We start from the raw sequence: 26,886 nt of genomic DNA on the forward strand, positions 1-26,886 counted from the left end.
ACATAATCATGTGGGAAGTTAACTTAAAATGTTTCCATCAGGTTTGCACTCTGTACTTTACTGGAATATTGAAATGTATAGCACTTTAGTGTCAGAACATTGTATGCGCTGAGATAACAACTTTTTTGTCTTGATGTATAGAGGCATGAAACAACTTTCAATCCACTCATAATCATGTGGGAAGTTAACCAAAGGTGTTTTCATTAGGTTTGCAGTCAGGACTTTTGAGTACAATTGTAATGTATACTACTTTTATGTGAAAGCATTGTATGCACTGAGATAACAACTTTTTTTGTCTTGATGTGTAAAGGCAGGAAACAACTTTCAAACACACAGAATCATCTGGGAAGTTAAATTAAAATGTTTCCATCAGGTTTGCACTCTGCACTTTAGTGGAAAATTGAAATGTATAGTACTTTAATGTCAGAACATTGTATGCCCTGAGATAATAACTTTCTTGTCTTGATGTATAGAGGCATGAAATAACTTTGAAGCTACTCATAATCATGTGGGAGTTAACTAAGGTGTTTGCATGAGGTTTTGCAGTAAGTACTTTCGTGTCAAATTGAAATATATCCTATTAGTATTGTCAAAGCATTGTATGCACTGTGATAACAACTTTTTTGTCTTGATGTGTAAAGGCAGGAAACAACTTTCAAACCACACAGAATCATGTGGGAAAACAACTTAAAATGTTTCCATCAGGTTTGCACTCTGCACTTTACTGGAATATTGAAATGCATAGCACTTTAATGTCAGAACATTGTATGCCCTAAGATAACAACTTTTTTGTCTTGATGTGTAGAGGCATGAAACAACTTTCAAGCTACTCATAATCATGTGGAAGTTAAACTAAGGTGTTTCCTTTAGGTTTGCAGTAAGTAGTTTCGTGTAAAATTGAAATGTATACTATTAGTATTGTCAAAGCATTGTATGCACTGAGATATCCACTTTTTTGTCTTTATGTGCAGACCCATGAACAACTTTCAGGCATCTCAGAATCATGTGGGAAGTTAACCTAAGGTGTTTCCATTAGGTTTGCAGGAAGTGCTTTGGTGCAAAATTGAAATGTATACTATTAGTATTGTCAAAGCATTGTATGCACTGTGATAATAACTTTTTTGTCTTGATGTGTAAAGGCAGGAAACAACTTACAAACCACACAGAATCATGTGGGAAGTTAACTTAAAATGTTTCCATCAGGTTTGCACTCTGCACTTTTGGAAAATTGAAATGTATAGCACTTGAATGTCAGAACATTGTATGCCCTGAGAAAACAACTTTATTGTCTTGAGGTTTAGAGGCATAAAACAAGTTTCAAGCTACTCATAATCATGTGGGAAGATAACCTAAGGTGTTTTCATTAGATTTGCAGTAAGTGCTTTGGTGTAAATTGAAATGTATGCTATTTGTATTGTCAAAGCATTGTATGCACTGTGAAAACAACTTTTTTGTCTTGATGTGTAGAGGCACGAAAAATTTTCAAACTACTCATAATCATGTGGGAAGTTAACTTAAAATGTTTCCATCAGGTTTGCACTCTGCACTTTGGTGGAAAATTGACATGTACAGCACTTTAATGTCAGAACATTGTATGCCCTAAGATAACAACTTTTTTGTCTTGATGTGTAGAGTCATGACACAACTTGCAAGCTACTCATAATCATGTGAGAAGTTAACCTAAGGTGTTTGCATTAGGTTTGCAGTAAGTACTTTCGTGTCAAATTGAAATGTATCCTATTAGTATTGTCAAAGCATTGTATGCACTGTGATAACAACTTTTTTGTCTTGATGTGTAAAGGCAGGAAACAACTTTCAAACCACACAGAATCATGTGGGAAGTCAACTTACAATGTTTCCATCAGGTTTGCACTCTGCACTTTACTGGAATATTGAAATGTATAGCACTTTAATGTCAGAACATTGTATGCCCTAAGATAACAACTTTTTTGTCTTGATGTGTAGAGGCATGAAACAACTTTCAAGCTACTCATAATCATGTGGGAAGTTAAACTAAGGTGTTTCCTTTAGGTTTGCAGTAAGTAGTTTCGTGTAAAATTGAAATGTATACTATTAGTATTGTCCAAAGCATTGTATGCACTGAGAAATCCACTTTTTGTCTTTATGTGCTGACCCATGAAACATCTTTCAGGCATCTCAGAATCATGTGGGAAGTTAACCTAAGGTGTTTCCATTAGGTTTGCAGTAAGTGCTTTGGTGTAAAATTGAAATGTATACTATCAATATTGTCAAAGCAGCGTATGCACTGTGATAACAACTGGTTTGTCTTGATGCGTAGAGGCATGAAACAACTTTCAAGCTACTGATAATCATGTGGGAAGTTAACCAAAGGTGTTTCCATTAGGTTTGCAGTCAGGACTTTTGAGTACAATTGAAATGTCTACTATTTTTTATGTGAAAGCATTGTAAGCATTGAGATAACAACTTTTTAGTCAAGATGGTTAGAGGCACGAAACAACTTTCAAACTACTCATTATCATGTGGGAAGTTAACTTAAAATGTTTCCATCAGGTTTGCTCTCTGCACTTTGGTGGAAAATTGAAATGTATACTACTTTAATGTCAGTACATTGTATGCACTGAGAAATCCACTTTTTTGTCTTTATGTGCAGACCCATGAAACAACTTTCAGGCATCTAAGAATCATGTGGGAAGTTAAACCTAAGGTGTTTCCATTAGGTTTGCAGTAAGTGCTTTGGTGTAAAATTGAAATGTATACTATCAGTATTGTCAAAGCATTGTATGCACTGTAATAACAACCTTGCTTTTCTTGATGCGTAGAGGCATGAACAACTTTCAAGCTACTCATAATCATGTGGGAAATTAACCAAAGGTGTTTTCATTAGGTGTGCAGTCAGGACTTTTGAGTACAATTGAAATGTATACTACTTTTATGTGAAAGCATTGTAAGCACTGAGATAACAACTTTTTTGTCTTGATGTGTATAGGCACGAAACAACTTTGAAAACTAGTCATAATCATGGGGAAGTTAACCTAAATTGTTTCCATTAGGTTCGCAGTAAGTACTTTGGTGTAATTATGAATTGTATACTATTCGCATTGTCAAAGCATTGTATGCACTGAGAAGACATCTTTTTTGTCTTGCTGTGCAGAGGCAGGAAACAACTTACAAACCACACACATAATCATGTGGGAAGTTAACTTAAAATGTTTCCATCAGGTTTGCACTCTGTACTTTACTGGAATATTGAAATGTATAGCACTTTAGTGTCAGAACATTGTATGCGCTGAGATAACAACTTTTTTGTCTTGATGTATAGAGGCATGAAACAACTTTCAATCCACTCATAATCATGTGGGAAGTTAACCAAAGGTGTTTTCATTAGGTTTGCAGTCAGGACTTTTGAGTACAATTGTAATGTATACTACTTTTATGTGAAAGCATTGTATGCACTGAGATAACAACTTTTTTGTCTTGATGTGTAAAGGCAGGAAACAACTTTCAAAACACACAGAATCATCTGGGAAGTTAAATTAAAAATGTTTCCATCAGGTTTGCACTCTGCACTTTAGTGGAAAATTGAAATGTATAGTACTTTAATGTCAGAACATTGTATGCCCTGAGATAATAACTTTCTTGTCTTGATGTATAGAGGCATGAAATAACTTTGAAGCTACTCATAATCATGTGGGAAGTTTAACCTAAGGTGTTTGCATGAGGTTTGCAGTAAGTACTTTCGTGTCAAATTGAAATATATCCTATTAGTATTGTCAAAGCATTGTATGCACTGTGATAACAACTTTTTTGTCTTGATGTGTAAAGGCAGGAAACACTTTCAAACCACACAGAATCATGTGGGAAAACAACTTAAAATGTTTCCATCAGGTTTGCACTCTGCACTTTACTGGAATATTGAAATGCATAGCACTTTAATGTCAGAACATTGTATGCCCTAAGATAACAACTTTTTTGTCTTGATGTGTAGAGGCATGAAACAACTTTCAAGCTACTCATAATCATGTGGGAAGTTAAACTAAGGTGTTTCCTTTAGGTTTGCAGTAAGTAGTTTCGTGTAAAATTGAAATGTATACTATTAGTATTGTCAAAGCATTGTATGCACTGAGATATCCACTTTTTTGTCTTTATGTGCAGACCCATGAAACAACTTTCAGGCATCTCAGAATCATGTGGGAAGTTAACCTAAGGTGTTTCCATTAGGTTTGCAGGAAGTGCTTTGGTGCAAAATTGAAATGTATACTATTAGTATTGTCAAAGCATTGTATGCACTGTGATAATAACTTTTTTGTCTTGATGTGTAAAGGCAGGAAACAACTTACAAACCACACAGAATCATGTGGGAAGTTAACTTAAAATGTTTCCATCAGGTTTGCACTCTGCACTTTTTGGAAAATTGAAATGTATAGCACTTGAATGTCAGAACATTGTATGCCCTGAGAAAACAACTTTATTGTCTTGAGGTTTAGAGGCATAAAACAAGTTTCAAGCTACTCATAATCATGTGGGAAGATAACCTAAGGTGTTTTCATTAGATTTGCAGTAAGTGGCTTTGGTGTAAAATTGAAATGTATGCTATTTGTATTGTCAAAGCATTGTATGCACTGTGAAAACAACTTTTTTGTCTTGATGTGTAGAGGCACGAAAAAAATTTCAAACTACTCATAATCATGTGGGAAGTTAACTTAAAATGTTTCCATCAGGTTTGCACTCTGCACTTTGGTGGAAAATTGACATGTACAGCACTTTAATGTCAGAACATTGTATGCCCTAAGATAACAACTTTTTTGTCTTGATGTGTAGAGTCATGACACAACTTGCAAGCTACTCATAATCATGTAAGAAGTTATCCTAAGGTGTTTCCATTAGGTTTGCAGTAAGTACTTTCGTGTAAAATTCAAATGTATACTATTAGTATTGTCAAAGCATTGTATGCACTGAGAAATCCACTTTTTTGTCTTTATGTGCAGACCCATGAAACAACTTTCAGGCATCTCAGAATCATGTGGAAGTTAACCTATGGTGTTTCCATTAGGTTTGCAGTAAGTGGTTTGGTGTAAAATTGAAATGTATACTATCAGTATTGTCAAAGCATTGTATGCACTGTGATAACAACTTGTTGTCTTCTATGCGTAGAGGCATGAAACAACTTTCAAGCTACTGATAATCATGTGGGAAGTTAACCAAAGGTGTTTCCGTTAGGTTTGCAGTCAGGACTTTTGAGTACAATTGAAATGTATACTACTTTTATGTGAAATCATTGTAAGCACTGAGATAACAACTTTTTTGTCTTGATGTGTAGAGGAACGAAACAACTTTCAAACTACTCATTATCATGTGGGAAATTAACTGAAAATGTTTCCATCAGGTTTGCACTCTGCACTTTGGTGGAAAATTGAAATGTATAGCACTTTAATGTCAGAACATTTTATGCCCTGAGATAACAACTTTTTTGTCTTGATGTGTAGAGGCATGAAACAACTTTCAATCTACTCATAATCATGTGGGAAGTTACCCAAAGCTGTTTTCATTAGGTTTGCAGTCAGGACTTTTGAGTACAATTGAAATGTATACTACTTTTATGTGAAAACATTGTAAGCACTGAGATAACAACTTTTTTGTCTTTATGTGTAGAGGCACGAAACAACTTTCAAACCACACAGAATCATGTGGGAAGTTAAATTAAAATGTATCCATCAGGTTTGCACTCTGCACTTTAGTGGAAATTTGAAATGTATACTACTTCAATGTCGGAACATTGTATGCACTGAGAAATCCCCTTTTTTGTCTTTATGTGCAGACCCATGAAGCAACTTTCAGACATCTCAGAATCATGTGGGAAGTTAACCTAAGGTGTTTCCATCAGGTTTGCACTCTGCACTTTAATGGAAAATTGAAATGTATAGTACTTTAATGTCAGAACATTGTATGCCCTGAGATAATAACTTTCTTGTCTTGATGTGTAGAGGCTTGAAACAACTTTGAAGCTACTCATAATCATGTGGGATGTTAACCTAAGGTGTTTCCATCAGGTTTGTACTCTGCACTTTAGTGGAAAATTGAAATGTATACTACTTTAATGTCAGAACATTGTATGCCCTGAGATAATAACTTTCTTGTCTTGATGTGTAGAGGCATGAAACAACTTTGAAGCTACTCATAATCATGTGGGAAGTTAACCTAAGGTGTTTGCATTAGGTTTGCAGTCAGGACTTTTGAGTACAATTGAAATGTACACTACTTTTATGTGAAAGCATTGTAAGCACTCAGATAACAACTTTTTTGTCTTTATGTGTAGAGGAACGAAACAACTTTCAAACCACACAGAATCATGTGGGAAGTTAAATTAAAATGTATCCATCAGGTTTGCACTCTGCACTTTAGTGGAAATTTGAAATGTATACTACTTCAATGTCGGAACATTGTATGCACTGAGGAATCCCCTTTTTTCTCTTTATGTGCAGACCCATGAAACAGCTTTCAGACATCTCAGAATCATGTGGGAAGTTAACCTAAGGTGTTTCCATCAGGTTTCCACTCTGCACTTTAGTGGAAAATTGAAATGTATAGTACTTTAATGTCAGAACATTGTATGCCCTGAGATAATAACTTTCTTGTCTTGATGTGTAGAGGCTTGAAACAACTTTAAAGCTACTCATAATCATGTGGGATGTTAACCTAAGGTGTTTCCATCAGGTTTGTACTCTGCACTTTAGTGGAAAATTGAAATGTATACTACTTTAATGTCAGAATATTGTATGCCCTGAGATAATAACTTTCTTGTCTTGATGTGTAGAGGCATGAAACAACTTTGAAGCTACTCATAATCATGTGGAAGTTAACCTAAGGTGTTTGCATTAGGTTTGCAGTAAGTACTTTCGTGTAAAATTGAAATGTATCCTATTTGTATTGTCAAAGCATTATATGCACTGTGATAACAACTGTTTTGTCTGGATGTGTAAAGGCAGGAAACAACTTTAAAACCACACAGAATCATGTGGGAAGTCAACGTAAAATGTTTCCATCAGGTTTGCACTCTGCACTTTACTGGAACATTGAAATGTATACTACTTTAATGTCAATACATTGTATGTACTGAGAAATCCACTTTGTTGTCTTTATGTGCAGACCCATGAAACAACTTTCAGGCATCTCAGAATCATGTGGGAAGTTAACCTAAGGTGTTTCCATTAGGTTTGCAATAAGTGCTTTGGTGTAAAATTGAAATGTATACTATCAGTATTGTCAAAGCATTGTATGCACTGTGATAACAACTTGTTTGTCTTGATGCGTAGAGGCATGAAACAACTTTCAAGCTACTCATAATCATGTGGGGAGTTAACCAAAGGTGTTTTCATTAGGTTTGCAGTCAGGACTTCTGAGTAGAATTGAAATTTATACTACTTTTATGTGAAAGCATTGTAAGCACTGAGATAAGAACTTTTTTGTCTTTATGTGTAGAGGCACGAAACAACTTTGAAACTACTCATAATCATGTGGGAAGTTAACCTAAGGTGTTTCCATTAGGTTTGCAGTAAGTGCTTTGGTGTAAAATTGAAATGTATACTATTAGTATTGTCAAGGCATTGTATACACTGTGATAACAACTTGTTTGTCTTCTATGCGTAGAGGCATGAAACAACTTTCAAGCTACTGATAATCATGTGGGAAGTTAACCAAAGGTGTTTCCGTTAGGTTTGCAGTCAGGACTTTTGAGTACAATTGAAATGTATACTACTTTTATGTGAAATCATTGTAAGCACTGAGATAACAACTTTTTTGTCTTGATGTGTAGAGGAACGAAACAACTTTCAAACTACTCATTATCATGTGGGAAGTTAACTTAAAATGTTTCCATCAGGTTTGCACTCTGCACTTTGGTGGAAAATTGAAATGTATAGCACTTTAATGTCAGAACATTGTATGCCCTGAGATAACAACTTTTTTGTCTTGATGTGTAGAGGCATGAGACAACTTTCAATCTACTCATAATCATGTGGGAAGTCACCCAAAGCTGTTTTCATTAGGTTTGCAGTCAGGACTTTTGAGTACAATTGAAATGTATACTACTTTTATGTGAAAACATTGTAAGCACTGAGATAACAACTTTTTTGTCTTTATGTGTAGAGGCACGAAACAACTTTCAAACCACACAGAATCATGTGGGAAGTTAAATTAAAATGTATCCATCAGGTTTGCACTCTGCACTTTAGTGGAAATTTGAAATGTATACTACTTCAATGTCGGAACATTGTATGCACTGAGAAATCCCCTTTTTTGTCTTTATGTGCAGACCCATGAAGCAACTTTCAGACATCTCAGAATCATGTGGGAAGTTAACCTAAGGTGTTTCCATCAGGTTTGCACTCTGCACTTTAATGGAAAATTGAAATGTATAGTACTTTAATGTCAGAACATTGTATGCCCTGAGATAATAACTTTCTTGTCTTGATGTGTAGAGGCTTGAAACAACTTTGAAGCTACTCATAATCATGTGGGATGTTAACCTAAGGTGTTTCCATCAGGTTTGTACTCTGCACTTTAGTGGAAAATTGAAATGTATACTACTTTAATGTCAGAACATTGTATGCCCTGAGATAATAACTTTCTTGTCTTGATGTGTAGAGGCATGAAACAACTTTGAAGCTACTCATAATCATGTGGGAAGTTAACCTAAGGTGTTTGCAATAGGTTTGCAGTCAGGACTTTTGAGTACAATTGAAATGTACACTTCTTTTATGTGAAAGCATTGTAAGCACTCAGATAACAACTTTTTTGTCTTTATGTGTAGAGGAACGAAACAACTTTCAAACCACACAGAATCATGTGGGAAGTTAAATTAAAATGTATCCATCAGGTTTGCACTCTGCACTTTAGTGGAAATTTGAAATGTATACTACTTCAATGTCGGAACATTGTATGCACTGAGGAATCCCCTTTTTTCTCTTTATGTGCAGACCCATGAAACAACTTTCAGACATCTCAGAATCATGTGGGAAGTTAACCTAAGGTGTTTCCATCAGGTTTGCACTCTGCACTTTAATGGAAAATTGAAATGTATAGTACTTTAATGTCAGAACATTGTATGCCCTGAGATAATAACTTTCTTGTCTTGATGTGTAGAGGCTTGAAACAACTTTGAAGCTACTCATAATCATGTGGGATGTTAACCTAAGGTGTTTCCATCAGGTTTGTACTCTGCACTTTAGTGGAAAATTGAAATGTATACTACTTTAATGTCAGAACACTGTATGCCCTGAGATAATAACTTTCTTGTCTTGATGTGTAGAGGCATGAAACAACTTTGAAGCTACTCATAATCATGTGGGAAGTTAACCTAAGGTGTTTGCAATAGGTTTGCAGTCAGGACTTTTGAGTACAATTGAAATGTACACTTCTTTTATGTGAAAGCATTGTAAGCACTCAGATAACAACTTTTTTGTCTTTATGTGTAGAGGAATGAAACAGCTTTCAAACCACACAGAATCATGTGGGAAGTTAAATTAAAATGTATCCATCAGGTTTGCACTCTGCACTTTAGTGGAAATTTGAAATGTATACTACTTCAATGTCGGAACATTGTATGCACTGCGGAATCCCCTTTTTTCTCTTTATGTGCAGACCCATGAAACAACTTTCAGACATCTCAGAATCATGTGGGAAGTTAACCTAAGGTGTTTCCATCAGGTTTCCACTCTGCACTTTAGTGGAAAATTGAAATGTATAGTACTTTAATGTCAGAACATTGTATGCCCTGAGATAATAACTTCCTTGTCTTGATGTGTAGAGGCTTGAAACAACTTTGAAGCTACTCATAATCATGTGGGATGTTAACCTAAGGTGTTTCCATCAGGTTTGTACTCTGCACTTTAGTGGAAAATTGAAATGTATACTACTTTAATGTCAGAATATTGTATGCCCTGAGATAATAACTTTCTTGTCTTGATGTGTAGAGGCATGAAACAACTTTGAAGCTACTCATAATCATGTGGGAAGTTAACCTAAGGTGTTTGCATTAGGTTTGCAGTAAGTACTTTCGTGTAAAATTGAAATGTATCCTATTTGTATTGTCAAAGCATTATATGCACTGTGATAACAACTGTTTTGTCTGGATGTGTAAAGGCAGGAAACAACTTTAAAACCACACAGAATCATGTGGGAAGTCAACGTAAAATGTTTCCATCAGGTTTGCACTCTGCACTTTACTGGAACATTGAAATGTATACTACTTTAATGTCAATACATTGTATGTACTGAGAAATCCACTTTGTTGTCTTTATGTGCAGACCCATGAAACAACTTTCAGGCATCTCAGAATCATGTGGGAAGTTAACCTAAGGTGTTTCCATTAGGTTTGCAATAAGTGCTTTGGTGTAAAATTGAAATGTATACTGTCAGTATTGTCAAAGCATTGTATGCACTGTGATAACAACTTGTTTGTCTTGATGCGTAGAGCCATGAAACAACTTTCAAGCTACTCATAATCATGTGGGGAGTTAACCAAAGGTGTTTTCATTAGGTTTGCAGTCAGGACTTTTGAGTAGAATTGAAATTTATACTACTTTTATGTGAAAGTATTGTAAGCACTGAGATAAGAACTTTTTTGTCTTTATGTGTAGAGGCACGAAACAACTCTGAAACTACTCATAATCATGTGGGAAGTTAACCTAAGGTGTTTCCATTAGGTTTGCAGTAAGTGCTTTGGTGTGAAATTGAAATGTATACTATTAGTATTGTCAAAGCATTGTATAGACTGTGATAACAACATTTTTGTGTTGATGTGTAAAGGCAGGAAACAACTTACAAACCACACAGAATGATGTGGGAAGTTAAATTAAAATGTTTCCATCAGGTTTGCACTCTGCACTTTTTGGAAAATTGAAATATATAGTACTTTAATGTCAGAACATTGTATGCCCTGAGATAATAACTTTCTTGTCTTGATGTGTAGAGGCTTGAAACAACTTTGAAGCTACTCATAATCATGTGGGAAGTTTACCAAAGGTGTTTTCATTAGGTTTGCAGTAAGTACTTTCGTGTAAAATTGAAATGTATACTATTAGCATTGTCAAAGCATTGTATGCACTGTGATAACAACTTTTTTGTGTTGATGTGTAAAGGCAGGAAACAACTTTCAAACCACACAGAATCATGTGGGAAGTTAACCAAAGGTGTTTTCATTCGGTTTGCAGTCAGGACTTTTGAGTACAATTGAAATGTATACTACTTTTATGTGAAAGCATTGTAAGCACTGAGATATCAACTTTTTTGTCTTTATGCGTAGAGGCACGAAACAACTTTCAAACCACACAGAATCATCTGGGAAGTTAACTTAAAATGTTTCCATCAGGTTTGCACTCTGCACTTTACTGGAATATTGAAATGTATACTACTTTAATGTCAGTACATTGTATGCACTGAGAAATCCACTTTTTTGTCTTTATGTGCAGACCCATGAAACAACTTTCAGGCATCTCAGAATCATGTGGGAAGTTAACCTAAGGTGTTTCCATTAGGTTTGCAGTAAGTGCTTTGGTGTAAAATTGAAATGTATACTATCAGTATTGTCAAAGCATTGTATGCACAGTGATAACAACTTTTTTGTTTTTTATGCGTAGAGGCATGAAACAACTTTCAAGCTACTGATAATCATGTGGGAAGTTAACCAAAGGTGCTTCCATTAGGTTTGCAGTCAGAACTTTTGAGTACAATTGAAATGTATACTACTTTTATGTGAAATCATTGTAAGCACTGAGATAACAACTTTTTTGTCTTGATGTGTAGAGGAACGAAACAACTTTCAAACTACTCATTATCATGTGGGAAGTTAACTTAAAATGTTTCCATCAGGTTTGCACTCTGCACTTTGGTGGAAAATTGAAATGTATAGCACTTTAATGTCAGAACATTGTATGCCCTGAGATAACAACTTTTTTGTCTTGATGTGTAGAGGCATGAAACAACTTTCAATCTACTCATAATCATGTGGGAAGTTAACCAAAGGTGTTTTCATTAGGTTTGCAGCCAGGAATTTTGTGTACAATTGAAATGTATACTACTTTTATGTGAAAGCACTGTAAGCACTGAGATAACAACTTTTTTGTCTTTATGTGTAGAGGGACGACACAACTTTCAAACCACACAGAATCATGTGGCAAGTTAAATTAAAATGTATCCATCAGGTTTGCACTCTGCACTTTAGTGGAAATTTGAAATGTATTCTACTTCAATGTCGGAACATTGTATGCATTGAGAAATCCCCTTTTTTGTTTTTATGTGCAGACCCATGAAACAACTTTCAGACATCTCAGAATCATGTCGGAAGTTAACTTAAAATGTTTCCATCAGGTTTGTAATCTGCACTTTACTGGAATATTGAAATGTATACTACTTTAATGTCAGAACATTGTATGCCCTGAGATAATAACTTTCTTGTCTTGATGTGTAGAGGCATGAAACAACTTTGAAGCTACTCATAATCATGTGGGAAGTTAACCTAAGGTGTTTGCATTATGTTTGCAGTAAGTGCTTTCGTGTAAAATTGAAATGTATCCTATTTGTATTGTCAAAGCATTTTATGCACTGTGATAACAACTGTTTTGTCTTTATGTGTAAAGGCAGGAAACAACTTTCAAACCACAAAGAATCATGTGGGTAGTCAACGTAAAATGTTTCCATCAGGTTTGCACTCTGCACTTTAGTGGAAATTTGAAATGTATACTACTACAATGTCGGAACATTGTATGCACTGAGAAATCCCCTTTTTTGTCTTTATGTGCAGACACATGAAACAACTTTCAGACATCTCAGAATCATGTGGGAAGTTAACCTAAGGTGTTTCCATCTGGTTTGCACTCTGCACTTTAGTGGAAAATTGAAATGTATAGTACTTTAATGTCAGAACATTGTATGCCCTGAGATAATAACTTTCTTGTCTTGATGTGTAGAGGCTTGAAACAACTTTGAAGCTACTCATAATCATGTGGGACGTTAACCTAAGGTGTTTGCATTAGGTTTGCAGTAAGTACTTTCGTGTAAAATTGAAATGTATCCTATTTGTCTTGTCAAAGCATTGTATGCACTGTCATAACAACTGTTTTGTCTTGATGTGTAAAGGCTGGAAACAACTTTCAAACCACAAAGAATCATGTGGGAAGTCAACGTAAAATGTTTCCATCAGGTTTGCACTCTGCACTTTACTGGAATATTGAAATGTATACTACTTTAATGTCAGAACATTGTATGCCCTAAGATAACAACTTTTTTGTCCTGATGTGTAGAGTCATGAAACAACTTTCAAGCTACTCATAATCATGTGGGAAGTTAACCTAAGGTGTTTCCATTAGGTTTGCAGTAAGTATTTAGTGTAAAATTGAAATGTATAGTATTAGTATTGTCAAAGCATTGTATGCACTGAGAAATCCACTTTTTTGTCTTGATGTGCAGACGCATGAAACAACTTTCAGGCATCTAAGAGTCATGTGCGAAGTTAACCTAAGGTGTTTCCATTAGGTTTGCAGTAAGTGCTTTGGTGTAAAATTGAAATGTATACTATTAGTAGTGTCAAAGCATTGCATGCACTGTGATAACAACTTGTTTGTCTTGATGCGTAGAGGCATGAAAAAACTTTCAAGCTACTCATAATCATGTGGGAAGTTAACCAAAGGTGTTTTCATTAGGTTTGCAGTCAGGACTTTTGAGTGCAATTGAAATGTATACTAGTTTTATGTGAAAGCATTGTAAGCACTGAGGTAACAACTTTTTTGTCTTGATGCGTAGAGGCACGAAACAACTTTGAAACTACTCATAATTATGTGGGAAGTTCACTTAAGGTGTTTGCATTAGGTTTGCAGTAAGTACTTCCGTGTAAAATTGAAATGAATCCTATTAGTACTGTCAAAGCATTGTTTGCACTGTGATAACAACTTTTTTGTCTTGATGTGTAAAGGCAGGAAACAACTTTCAAACCACACAGAATCATCTGGGAAGTTAACTTAAAATGTTTCCATCAAGTTTGCACTCTGCACTTTACTGGAATATTGAAATGTATACTACTTTAATGTCAGTACATTGTATGCACTGAGAAATCCACTTTTTTGTCTTGATGTGCAGACCCATGAAACAACTTTCAGGCATCTAAGAATCATGTGGGAAGTTAACCTAAGGTGTTTCCATTAGGTTTGCAGTAAGTTCTTTGGTGTAAAATTGAAATGTATACTATCAGTATTGTCAAAGCATTGTATGCACTGTGATAACAACTTTTTTGTCTTCTATGCGTAGAGGCATGAAACAACTTTCAAGCTACTGATAATCATGTGGGAAGTTAACCAAAGGTGTTTCCATTAGGTTTGCAGTCAGGACTTTTGAGTACAATTGAAATGTATACTACTTTTATGTGAAATCATTGTAAGCACTGAGATAACAACTTTTTTGTCTTGATGTGTAGAGGAACGAAACAACTTTCAAACTACTCATTATCATGTGGGAAGTTAACTTAAAATGTTTCCATCAGGTTTGCACTCTGCACTTTGGTGGAAAATTGAAATGTATACTACTTCAATGTCGGAACATTGTATGCACTGAGAAATCCCCTTTTTTGTCTTTATGTGCAGACCCACGAAACAACTTTCAGACATCTCAGAATCATGTCGGAAGTTATCTTAAAATGTTTTAATCAGGTTTGCACTCTGCACTTTACTGGAATATTGAAATGTATACTACTTTAATGTCAGTACATTGTATGCACTGAGAAATCCACTTTTTTGTCTTTATGTGCAGACCCATGAAACAACTTTCAGGCATCTCAGAATCATGTGGGAAGTTAACCTAAGGTGTTTGCATTAGGTTTGCAGTAAGTGCTTTGGTGTCAAATTGAAATCTACACTATCAGGATTTTCAAAGCATTGCATGCACTGTGATAACAACTTGTTTGTCTTGATCCGTAGAGGCATGAAACAACTTTCAAGCTACTCATAATCCTGTGGGAAGATAACCTAAGGTGTTTCCATTAGATTTGCAGTAAGTGCTTTGGTGTAAAATTGAAATGTATGCTATTAGTATTGTCAAAGCATTGTATGCACTGTGAAAACAACTTTTTTGTCTTGATGTGTAGAGGCACGAAAAAATTTTCAAACTACTCATAATCATGTGGGAAGTTAACTTAAAATGTTTCCATCAGGTTTGCACTCTGCACTTTGGTGGAAAATTGACATGTATAGCACTTTAATGTCAGAACATTGTATGCCCTAAGATAACAACTTTTTTGTCTTGATGTGTAGAGGCATGAAACAACTTTCAAGCTACTCATAATCATGTGGGAAGTTAACCTAAGGTGTTTCCATTAGGTTTGCAGTAAGTACTTTCGTGTAAAATTCAAATGTATACTATTAGTATTGTCAAAGCATTGTATGCACTGAGAAATCCACTTTTTTGTCTTTATGTGCAGACCCATGAAACAACTTTCAGGCATCTAAGAATCATGCGGGAAGTTAACCTAAGGTGTTTCCATTAGGTTTGCAGTAAGTGCCTTGGTGTAAAATTGAAATGTATCCTATTAGTGTTGTCAAAGCATTGTATGCACTGTGTAACAACTTGTTTGTCTTGATGCGTAGAGGCATGAAACAACTTTCAAACTACTCATAATCATGTGGGAAGTTAACAAAAGGTGTTTTCATTAGGTATGCAGTCAGGACTTTTGAGTAGAATTGAAATGTATACTACTTTTATGTGAAAGCATTGTAAGCACTGAGATAACAACTTTTTTGTCTTTATGTGTAGAGGCACGAAACAACTTTGAAACTACTCACAATCATGTGGGAAGTTAACCTAAGGTGTTTCCATTAGGTTTGCAGTAAGTGCTTTGGTGTAAAATTGAAATGTATACTATTAGTATTGTCAAAGCATTGTATGCACTGTGATAACAACTTTTTTGTCTTGATGTGTAAAGGCAGGAAACAACTTACAAACCACACAGAATTATGTGGGAAGTTAAATTAAAATGTTTCCATCAGGTTTGCACTCTGCACTTTTTGGAAAATTGAAATATATAGTACTTTAATGTCAGAACATTGTATGCCCTAAGATAACAACTTTTTTGTCTTGATGTGTAGAGGCATGAAACAACTTTCAACCTACTCATAATCATGTGGGAAGTTAACCAAAGGTGTTTTCATTAGGTTTGCAGTCAGGACTTTTGAGTACAATTGAAATGTATACTACTTTTATGTGATAGCATTGTAAGCAATGAGATAACAACTTTTTTCTCTTGATGTGTAGAGGCACGAAAGAACTTTGACACAACTCATAATGATGTGGGAAGTTAACCGAAGGTGTTTCCATTAGGTTTGCAGGAAGTACTTCCGTGTAAAATTGAAATGAATCTTATTAGTATTGTCAAAGCATTGTATGCACTGTGATAACAACTTTTTTGTCTTGATATGTAAAGGCACGAAACAACTTTGAAACTAATCATAATGATGTGGGAAGTTAACCGAAGGTGTTTCCATTAGGTTTGCAGTAAGTACTTTCGTGTAAAATTGAAATGTATCCTATTTGTATTGTCAAAGCATTGTATGCACTGTGATAACAACTGTTTTGTCTTGATGTGTAAAGGCAGGAAACAACTTTCAAACTACAAAGAATCATGTGGGAAGTCAACGTAAAATGTTTCCATCAGGTTTGCACTCTGCACTTTACTGGAATATTGAAATGTATACTACTTTAATGTCAATACATTGTATGCACTGAGAAATCCACTTTTTTGTCTTTATGTGCAGACCCATGAAACAACTTTCAGGCATCTCAGAATCATGTGGGAAGTTAACCTAAGGTGTTTTCATTAGGTTTGCAATAAGTGCTTTGGTGTAAAATTGAAATGTATAGTATCTGTATTGTCAAAGCATTGTATGCACTGTGATAACAACTTGTTTGTCTTGATGCGTAGAGGCATGAAACAACTTTCAAGCTACTCATAATCATGTGGGAAGTTAACCAAAGGTGTTTTCATTAGGTCTGCAGTCAGGACTTTTGAGTAGAATTGAAATGTATACTACTTTTATGTGAAAGCATTGTAAGCACTGAGATAACAACTTTTTTGTCTTTATGTGTAGAGGCACGAAACAACTTTGAAACTACTCACAATCATGTGGGAAGTTAACCTAAGGTGTTTCCATTAGGTTTGCAGTCAGGACTTTTGAGTACTATTGAAATGTATACTACTTTTATGTGAAATCATTGTAAGCACTGAGATAACAACTTTTTTGTCTTTATGTGTAGAGGAACGAAACAACTTTCAAACTACTCATTATCATGTGGGAAGTTAACTTAAAATGTTTTCATCAGGTTTGCACTCTGCACTTTACTGGAATATTGAAATGTATACTACTTGAATGTCAGTACATTGTATGCACTGAGAAATCCACTTTTTTTTTCTTTATGTGCAGACCCATGAAACAACTTTCAGGCATCCCAGAATCATGTGGGAAGTTAACCTAAGGTGCTTGCATTAGGTTTGCAGTAAGTGCTTTGGTGTAAAATTCAAATGTATACTATTAGTATTGTCAAAGCATTGTATGCACTGTGATAACAACTTTTTTGTCTTGATGTGTAAAGGCAGGAAACAACTTAGAATCCACACAGAATTATGTGGGAAGTTAAATTAAAATGTTTCCATCAGGTTTGCACTCTGCACTTTTTGGGAAATTGAAATATATAGTACTTGAATGTCAGAACATTGTATGCCCTGAGAAAACAACTTTTTTGTCTTGATGTTTAGAGGCATGAAACAACTTTCAAGCTACTCATAATCATGTGGGAAGATAACCTAAGGTGTTTCCATTAGGGTTGCAGTAAGTGCTTTGGTGTAAAATTGAAATGTATGCTATTAGTATTGTGAAAGCATTCCATGCACTGTGAAAACAACTTTTTTGTCTTGATGTGTAGAGGCACGAAAAATTTTTCAAACTACTCATAATCATGTGGGAAGTTAGCTTAAAATGTTTCCATCAGGTTTGCACTCTGCACTTTAGTGGAAATTTGAAATGTATACTACTTCAATGTCAGAGCATTGTATGCACTGAGAAATCCCCTTTTTTGTCTTTATGTGCAGACCCATGAAACAACTTTCAGACATCTCAGAATCATGTGGGAAGTTAACTTAAAATGTTTCCATCAGGTTTGCACTCTGCACTTTAGCGGAAAATTGAAATTTATACTACTTCAAAGTGAGTACATTGTATGCACTAAATCCACTTTTTTGTCTGTATGTGCAGACCCATGAAACAACTTTCTCAGAATCATGTGGGAAGTTAACCTAAGGTATTCCCATTAGGTTTGCAGTAAGTGCTTTGGTGCAAAATTGAAATGTATACTATTAGTATTGTCAAAGAATTGTAAGCACTGTGATAACAACTTTTTTGTCTTGCTGTGCAGAGGCATGAAACAACTTACAAACCACACAGAATGATGTGGGAAGTTAACTTAAATTGTTTCCATCAGGTTTGCACTCTGCACTTTAGTGGAAAATTGAAATATATACTACTTCAATGTCAGTACATTGTATGCACTAAATCCACTTTTTTGTCTTTATGTGCAGAACCATGAAACAACTTTCAGACATCTCAGAATCATGTGGGAAGTTAACATAAGGTGTTTCCATTAGGTCTGCAGTAAGTGCTTTGGTGTAAAATTGAAATGTATAGTATTAGTATTGTCAAAGCATTGTACGCACTGTGATAACAACTTTTTTGTCTTGATGTGTAGAGGCACGAAACAACTTTCAAACTACTCATAATCATGTGTGAAATTAACCTAAGGTGTTTCCATTAGGTTTGCAGTAAATACTTTGGTGTAAAATTGAATTGTCTACTATTCGCATTGTCAAAGCATTGTAGGCACTGAGAAGACAACTTTTTTGTCTTGCTGTGCAGAGGCATGAAACAACTTACAAACCACACAGAATCATGTGGGAAGTTAACTTATAATGTTTCCATCAGGATTGCACTCTGCACTTTGGTGGAAAATTGAAATGTATAGTACTTTAATGTCAGAGCATTGTATGCCCTGAGATAACAACTTTTTTGTCTTGATGTGTAGAGTCATGACACAACTTTCAATCTACTCAGAATCATGTGAGAAGTTAACTTAAAATGTTTCCATCAGGTTTGCACATTTCACTTTAGTGGAAATTTGAAATGTATACTACTTCAATCTCAGAACATTGTACGCGCTGAGAAATCCACTTTTTTGTCTTTATGTGCAGACCCATGAAACAACTTTCAGACATCTCAGAATCATGTGGGAAGTTAACCTAAGGTGTTTCCAGTAGGTTTGCAGTAAGTGCTTTGGTGTAAAATTGAAATGTATAGTACTTTAATGTCAGAACATTGTATGCCCTGAGATAACAACCTTTTTGTCTTGATGTGTAGAGGCATGAAACAACTTTCAACCTACTCATAATCATGTGGGAAGTTAACCTAAGGTGTTTCCATTAGGTTTGCAGTAAGTACTTTCGTATAAAATTGAATCGTATACTATTTGAATAGTCAAAGCATTGTATTGACTGAGAAGACAACTTTTTTGTCTTGCTGTGCAGAGGCATGAAACAACTTACAAACCACACAGAATCATGTGGGAAGTTAACTTAAAATGTTTTGATCAGGTTTGCACTCTGCACTTTAGTGGAAATATGAAATGTATACTACTTCAATGTCAGAACATTGTATGCACTGAGAAATCCACTTTTTTATCTTTATGTGCAGACCCATGAAACAACTTTCAGACATCTCAGAATCATGTGGGAAGTTAACCTAAGGTATTTCCATTATGTTTGCAGTAAGTGCTTTGGTGTAAAATTGTAATGTATACTATTAGTATTGTCAAAGCATTGTATGCACTGTGATAAAAACTTTGTTGTCTTGATGTGTAGAGGCACGAAACAACTTTCAAGCTACTCAGAATCATGTGGGAAGTAAACCTAAGATGTTTCCATTAGGTTTGCAGTAAGTACTTTCGTGTAAAATTGAATTCTATAGTATTTGCATTGTGAAAGCATTGTATGCGCTGAGAAGACAACTTTTTTGTCTTGCTGTGCAGAGGCGTGAAACAACTTACAAACCACACAGAATCATGTGGGAAGTTAACTTAAAATGTTTTCATCAGGTTTGCACTCTGCACTTTAGTGGAAATTTGAAATGTATACTACTTCAATGTCAGAACAATGTATGCACTGATAAATCCACTTATTTGTCTTTATGTGCAGAACCATGAAACAACTTTCAGACATCTCAGAATCATGTGGGAAGTTAACCTAAGGTGTTTCCATTAGGTTTGCAGTAAGTGCTTTGGTGTAAAATTGTAATGTATACTATTAGTATTGTCAAAGCATTGTATGCACTGTGATAACAACTTTTTTGTCTTGATGTGTAGAGGCACGAAACAACTTTGAAACTACTCATAATCATGTGGGAAGTTAACCTAAGGTGTTTCCATTAGCTTTGCAGTAAGTACTTTGGTGTAAAATTGAATTGTCTACTATTCTCTTTGTCAGAGCATTGTATGCACTGAGAAGAAAACTTTTTTGTCTTGCTGTGCACAGGCATGAAACAACTTATAAACCACACAGAATCATGTGGGAAGTTAAGTTAAAATGTTTCCATCAGGTTTGCACTCTGCACTTTGGTGGAAAATTGAAATGTATAGTACTTCAATGTCAGAACATTGTATGCCCTGAGATAACAACTTCTTTGTGTTGATTTGTAGAGTAATGAAACAGCTTTCAAGCTACTCAGAATCATGTGGGAAGTTAACGTAAGGTGTTTCCATTAGGTTTGCAGTAAGTACTTTCGTGTAAAATTGAATTCTATACTATTTGCTTTGTCAAAGCATTGTATGCACTGAGAAGACAACTTTTTTGTCTTGCTGTGCAGAGGCGTGAAACAACTTACAAACCATACAGAATCATGTGGGAACGTAACTTAAAATGTTTCCATCAGGTTTGCAGTCTGCACTTTAGTGGAAATTTGAAATATATACTATTTCAATGTCAGTACATTGTATGCACTAAATCCACTTTTTTGCCTTTATGTGCAGACCCATGAAACGACTTTCAGACATCTCAGAATCATGTGGGAAGTTAACCTAAAGTATTTCCATTAGGTTTGCAGTAAGTGCTTTGGTGTAAAATTGAAATGTATACTATTAGTATTGTCAAAGCATTGTATGCACCGTGATAACAACTTTTTGGTCTTGATGTGTAGAGGCACGAAACAACTTTCAAACTACTCACAATCATGTGGGAAGTTAACCTGACGTGTTTACATTAGGTTTGCAGGAAGTACTTTGGTGTAAAATTGAATTGTATACTATTCGCATTGTCAAAACATTGTATGCACTGAGAAGACAACTTTTTTGTCTTGCTGTGCAGAGGCATGAAACAACTTACAAACCACACAGAATCATGTGGGAAGTTAACTTAAAATGTTTCCATCAGGTTTGCACTCTGCACTTTTGTGGAAAATTGAAATTGATAGCACTTTAATGTCAGAACATTGCATGCCCTGAGATAACAACTTTTTTGTCTTGATGTGTAGAGTCATGTAACAACTTTCAATGTACTCATAATCATGTGGGAAGTTAACCTAAGGAGTTTCCATTAGGTTTGCAGTAAGTAGTTTGGTGTAAAATTGAATTGTATACTATTTGCATTGTCAATGCATTGTATGCACTGAGAAGACAACATTTTTGTCTTGCTGTGCAGAGGCATGAAACAACTTACAAACCACACAGAATCATGTGGGAAGTTAACTTAATATTTTTCCATCAGGTTTACACTCTGCACTTTAGTGGAAATTAGAAATGTATACTACTTCAATGTCAGAAAATTGTATGCACTGAGATATCCACTTTTTTGTCTTTATGTGCAGACCCATGAAACAATTTTCAGACATCTCAGAATCATGTGGGAAGTTAACCTAAGGTGTTTCCATTAGGTTTGCAGTAAGTGCTTTGGTGTAAAATTGAAATGTATACTATTAGTATTGTCAAAGCATTGTATGCACTGTGATAACAACTTTCTTGTCTTGATGCGTAGAGGCATGAAACAACTTTCAAGCTACTCATAATCATGTGGGAAGTTAACCAAAGGTGTTTTCATTAGGTTTGCAGTCAGGACTTTTAAGTACAATTGAAATGTATACTACTTTTATGTGAAAGCATTGTAAGCACTGAGATAACAACTTTTTTGTCTTGATGTTTAGAGGCATGAAACAACTTTGAAACTACTCATAATCATGTGGGAAGTTAACCTAAGGTGTTTCCATCAGGTTTGCAGTAAGTACTTTGGTGTAAAATTGAATTGTCTACTATTCGCATTGTCAAAGCATTGTATGCACTGAGAAGACAACTTTTTTGACTTGCTGTGCAGAGGCATGAAACAACTTACAAACCACACAGAATCATGTGGGAAGTTAACTTAAAATGTTTCCATCAGGTTTCCACTCTGCACTTTTGTGGAAAATTGAAATGTATAACACTTTAATGTCAGAACATGGTATGCCCTGAGATAACAACTTTTTTGTCTTGATGTGTGGAGGCAGGAAACAACTTTCAAGCTACTCATAATCATGTGGGAGGTTAACCTAAGGTGTTTCCATTAGGTTTGCAGTAAGTAGTTTGGTGTAAAATTGAATTGTATACTATTTGCATTGTCAATGCATTGTATGGACTGAGAAGACAACTTTTTTGTCTTGCTGTGCAGAGGCATGAAGCAACTTACAAACCACACAGAATCATGTGGGAAGTTAACTTAAAATGTTTCCATCAGGTTTGCACTCTGCACTTTGGTGGAAAATTGAAATGTATACTACTTTAATGCCTGAAGATTGTATGCACTGAGATATCCACTTTTTTGTCTTTATGTGCAGACCCATGAAACAATTTTCAGACATCTCAGAATCATGTGGGAAGTTAACCTAAGGTGTTTCCATTAGGTTTGCAGTAAGTGCTTTGGTGTAAAATTGAAATGTATACTATTAGTATTGTCAAAGCATTGTATGCACTGTGATAACAACTTTCTTGTCTTGATGCGTAGAGGCATGAAACAACTTTCAAGCTACTCATAATCATGTGGGAAGTTAACCAAAGGTGTTTTCATTAGGTTTGCAGTCAGGACTTTTAAGTACAATTGAAATGTATACTACTTTTATGTGAAAGCATTGTAAGCACTGAGATAACAACTTTTTTGTCTTGATGTTTAGAGGCATGAAACAACTTTGAAACTACTCATAATCATGTGGGAAGTTAACCTAAGGTGTTTCCATCAGGTTTGCAGTAAGTACTTTGGTGTAAAATTGAATTGTCTACTATTCGCATTGTCAAAGCATTGTATGCACTGAGAAGACAACTTTTTTGACTTGCTGTGCAGAGGCATGAAACAACTTACAAACCACACAGAATCATGTGGGAAGTTAACTTAAAATGTTTCCATCAGGTTTCCACTCTGCACTTTTGTGGAAAATTGAAATGTATAACACTTTAATGTCAGAACATGGTATGCCCTGAGATAACAACTTTTTTGTCTTGATGTGTGGAGGCAGGAAACAACTTTCAAGCTACTCATAATCATGTGGGAGGTTAACCTAAGGTGTTTCCATTAGGTTTGCAGTAAGTAGTTTGGTGTAAAATTGAATTGTATACTATTTGCATTGTCAATGCATTGTATGGACTGAGAAGACAACTTTTTTGTCTTGCTGTGCAGAGGCATGAAGCAACTTACAAACCACACAGAATCATGTGGGAAGTTAACTTAAAATGTTTCCATCAGGTTTGCACTCTGCACTTTGGTGGAAAATTGAAATGTATACTACTTTAATGCCTGAAGATTGTATGCCCTGAGATAACAACTTTTTTGTCTTGATGTGTAGAGTCATGACACAATTTTCAATCTACTTATATTCATGTGGGAAGTTAACCTAAGGTGTTTCCATTAGGTTTGCGCTAAGTACTTTCGTGTAACATTGAATTGTATACTAGTTGCATAGTCAAAGCATTGCATGCACTGAGAAGACAACTTTTTTGTCTTGCTGTGCACAGGCATGAAACAACTTACAAACCACACAAAATCATGTGGGAAGTTAACCTAAGGTGTTTCCATTAGGTTTGCAGTAAGTGCTTTGGTGTAAAATTGTAATGTGTACAATTAGTATTGTCAAAGCATTGTATGCACTGTGATAACAACTTTTTTGTCTTGATGTGTAGATGCACGAAACAACTTTGAAAGTACTCATAATCATGTGGGAAGTTAACCTAAGGTGTCTCCATGAGGTTTGCAGTAAGTATTTTGGTGTAAAATTGAATTGTCTACTATTCGCTTTGCCAGAGCATTGTAAGCACTGAGAAGAAAACTTTTTTGTCTTGCTGGGCAGAGGCATGAAACAACTTACAAGCCACTTAGAATCATGTGGGAAGTTAACTTAAAATGTTTCCATCAGGTTTACACTCTGCACTTTAGTGGAAATTTGAAATGTAAGCTACGTTAATGTCAGAACATTGCATGCACTGAGAAATCCACTTCTTTGTCTTTATGTGCAGACCCATGAAACAACTTTCAGACATCTCAGAATCATGTGGGAAGTTAACCTAAGGTGTTTCCATTAGGTTTGCAGTAAGTACTTTCGTGTAAAATTGTAATGTATACTGTTAGTTTTCTCAAAGCATTGTATGCAGTGTGATAAAAATTGTTTGTCTTGATGTGTAGAGGCACGAAACAACTTTGAAACTACTCATAATCATGTGGGAAGTTAACCTAAGGTGTTTCCATTAGGTTTGCAGTAAGTACTTTGGTGTAAAATTGAATTGTATACTATTCGCAGTGTCAATGCATTGTATTCACTGAGTAGACAACTTTTTTGTCTTGCTGTGCAGAGGCATGAAACAACTTACAAACCACACAGAATCATGTGGGAAGTTAACCTAAGGTGTTTCCATTGGGTTTGCCGTAAGTACTTTGGTGTAAAATTGAATTGTATACTATTCGCATTGTCAAAGCATTGTATGCACTGAGAAGACAACTTTGTTGTCTTGCTGTGCAGAGGCATGAAACAAGTTACAAACCACACAGAATCATGAGGGAAGTTAACTTAAAATGTTTCCATCAGGTTTGCACTCTGCACTTTAGTGGAAAATTGAAATGTATACTACTTCAATGTCAGTACATTGTATGCACTAAATCCGCTTTTTTGTCTTTATGTGCAGACCCATGAAACAACTTTCAAACATCTCAGAATCATGTGGGAAATTAACCTAACGTGTTTCCATTAGGTTTGCAGTAAGTGCTTTGGTGTAAAGTTGAAATGTATACTATTAGTATTGTCAAAGCATTGTATGCACTGTGATAGCAACTTTTTTGTCTTGATGTGTAGAGGCATGAAACAACTTTCAAGCTACTCAGAATCATGTGGGAAGTTAACCAAAGGTGTTTTCGTTAGGGTTGCCGTCAGGACTTTTGAGTACAATTGAAAAGTATACTACTTTTATGTGAAAGCATTGTAAGCACTGAGATAACAACTTTTTTGTCCTGATGTGTAGAGGCACGAAACAACTTTGAAACTACTCATAATCATGTGGGAAGTTAACCTAAGGTGCTTCCATCAGGTTTGCAGTAAATACTTTGGTGTAAAATTGAATTGTCTACTATTCGCATTGTCAAAGCATTGTATGCACTGAGAAGACAACTTTTTTGACTTGCTGTGCAGAGGCATGAAACAACTTACAAACCACACAGAATCATGTGGGAAGTTAACTTAAAATGTTTCCATCAGGTTTCCACTCTGCACTTTTGTGGAAAATTGAAATATATAACACTTTAATGTCAGAACATTGTATGCCCTGAGATAACAACTTTTTTGCCTTGATGTGTGGAGGCAGGAAACAACTTTCAAGCTACTCATAATCATGTGGGAGGTTAACCTAAGTTGTTTCCATTAGGTTTGCAGTAAGTAGTTTGGTGTAAAATTGAATTGTATACTATTTGCATTGTCAATGCATTGTATGCACTGAGAAGACAACTTTTTTGTCTTGCTGTGCAGAGGCATGAAACAACTTACAAACCACACAGGAAGTTAACTTAAAATGTTTCCATCAGGTTTGCACTCTGCACTTTGGTGGAAAATTGAAATGTATACTACTTTAATGTCTGAAGATTGTATGCCCTGAGATAACAACTTTTTTGTCTTGATGTGTAGAGTCATGACACAATTTTCAATCTACTTATATTCATGTGGGAAGTTAACCTAAGGTGTTTCCATTAGGTTTGCGCTAAGTACTTTCGTGTAACATTGAATTGTATACTAGTTGCATAGTCAAAGCATTGCATGCACTGAGAAGACAACTTTTTTGTCTTGCTGTGCACAGGCATGAAACAACTTACAAACCACACAAAATCATGTGGGAAGTTAACCTAAGGTGTTTCCATTAGGTTTGCAGTAAGTGCTTTGGTGTAAAATTGTAATGTGTACAATTAGTATAGTCAAAGCATTGTATGCACTGTGATAACAACTTTTTTGTCTTGATGTGTAGAGGCACGAAACAACTTTGAAACTACTCATAATCATGTGGGAAGTTAACCTAAGGTGTTTCCATTAGGTTTGCAGTAAGTACTTTCGTGTAAAATTGTAATGTATACTGTTAGTTTTCTCAAAGCATTGTATGCAGTGTGATAAAAATTGTTTGTCTTGATGTGTAGAGGCACGAAACAACTTTGAAACTACTCATAATCATGTGGGAAGTTAACCTAAGGTGTTTCCATTAGGTTTGCAGTAAGTACTTTGGTGTAAAATTGAATTGTATACTATTCGCAGTGTCAATGCATTGTATTCACTGAGTAGACAACTTTTT

Source organism: Mobula birostris, chromosome 1 (genome assembly GCF_030028105.1).
Source record: "Mobula birostris isolate sMobBir1 chromosome 1, sMobBir1.hap1, whole genome shotgun sequence".
Taxonomy (NCBI): Eukaryota; Metazoa; Chordata; class Chondrichthyes; order Myliobatiformes; family Myliobatidae; genus Mobula; species Mobula birostris.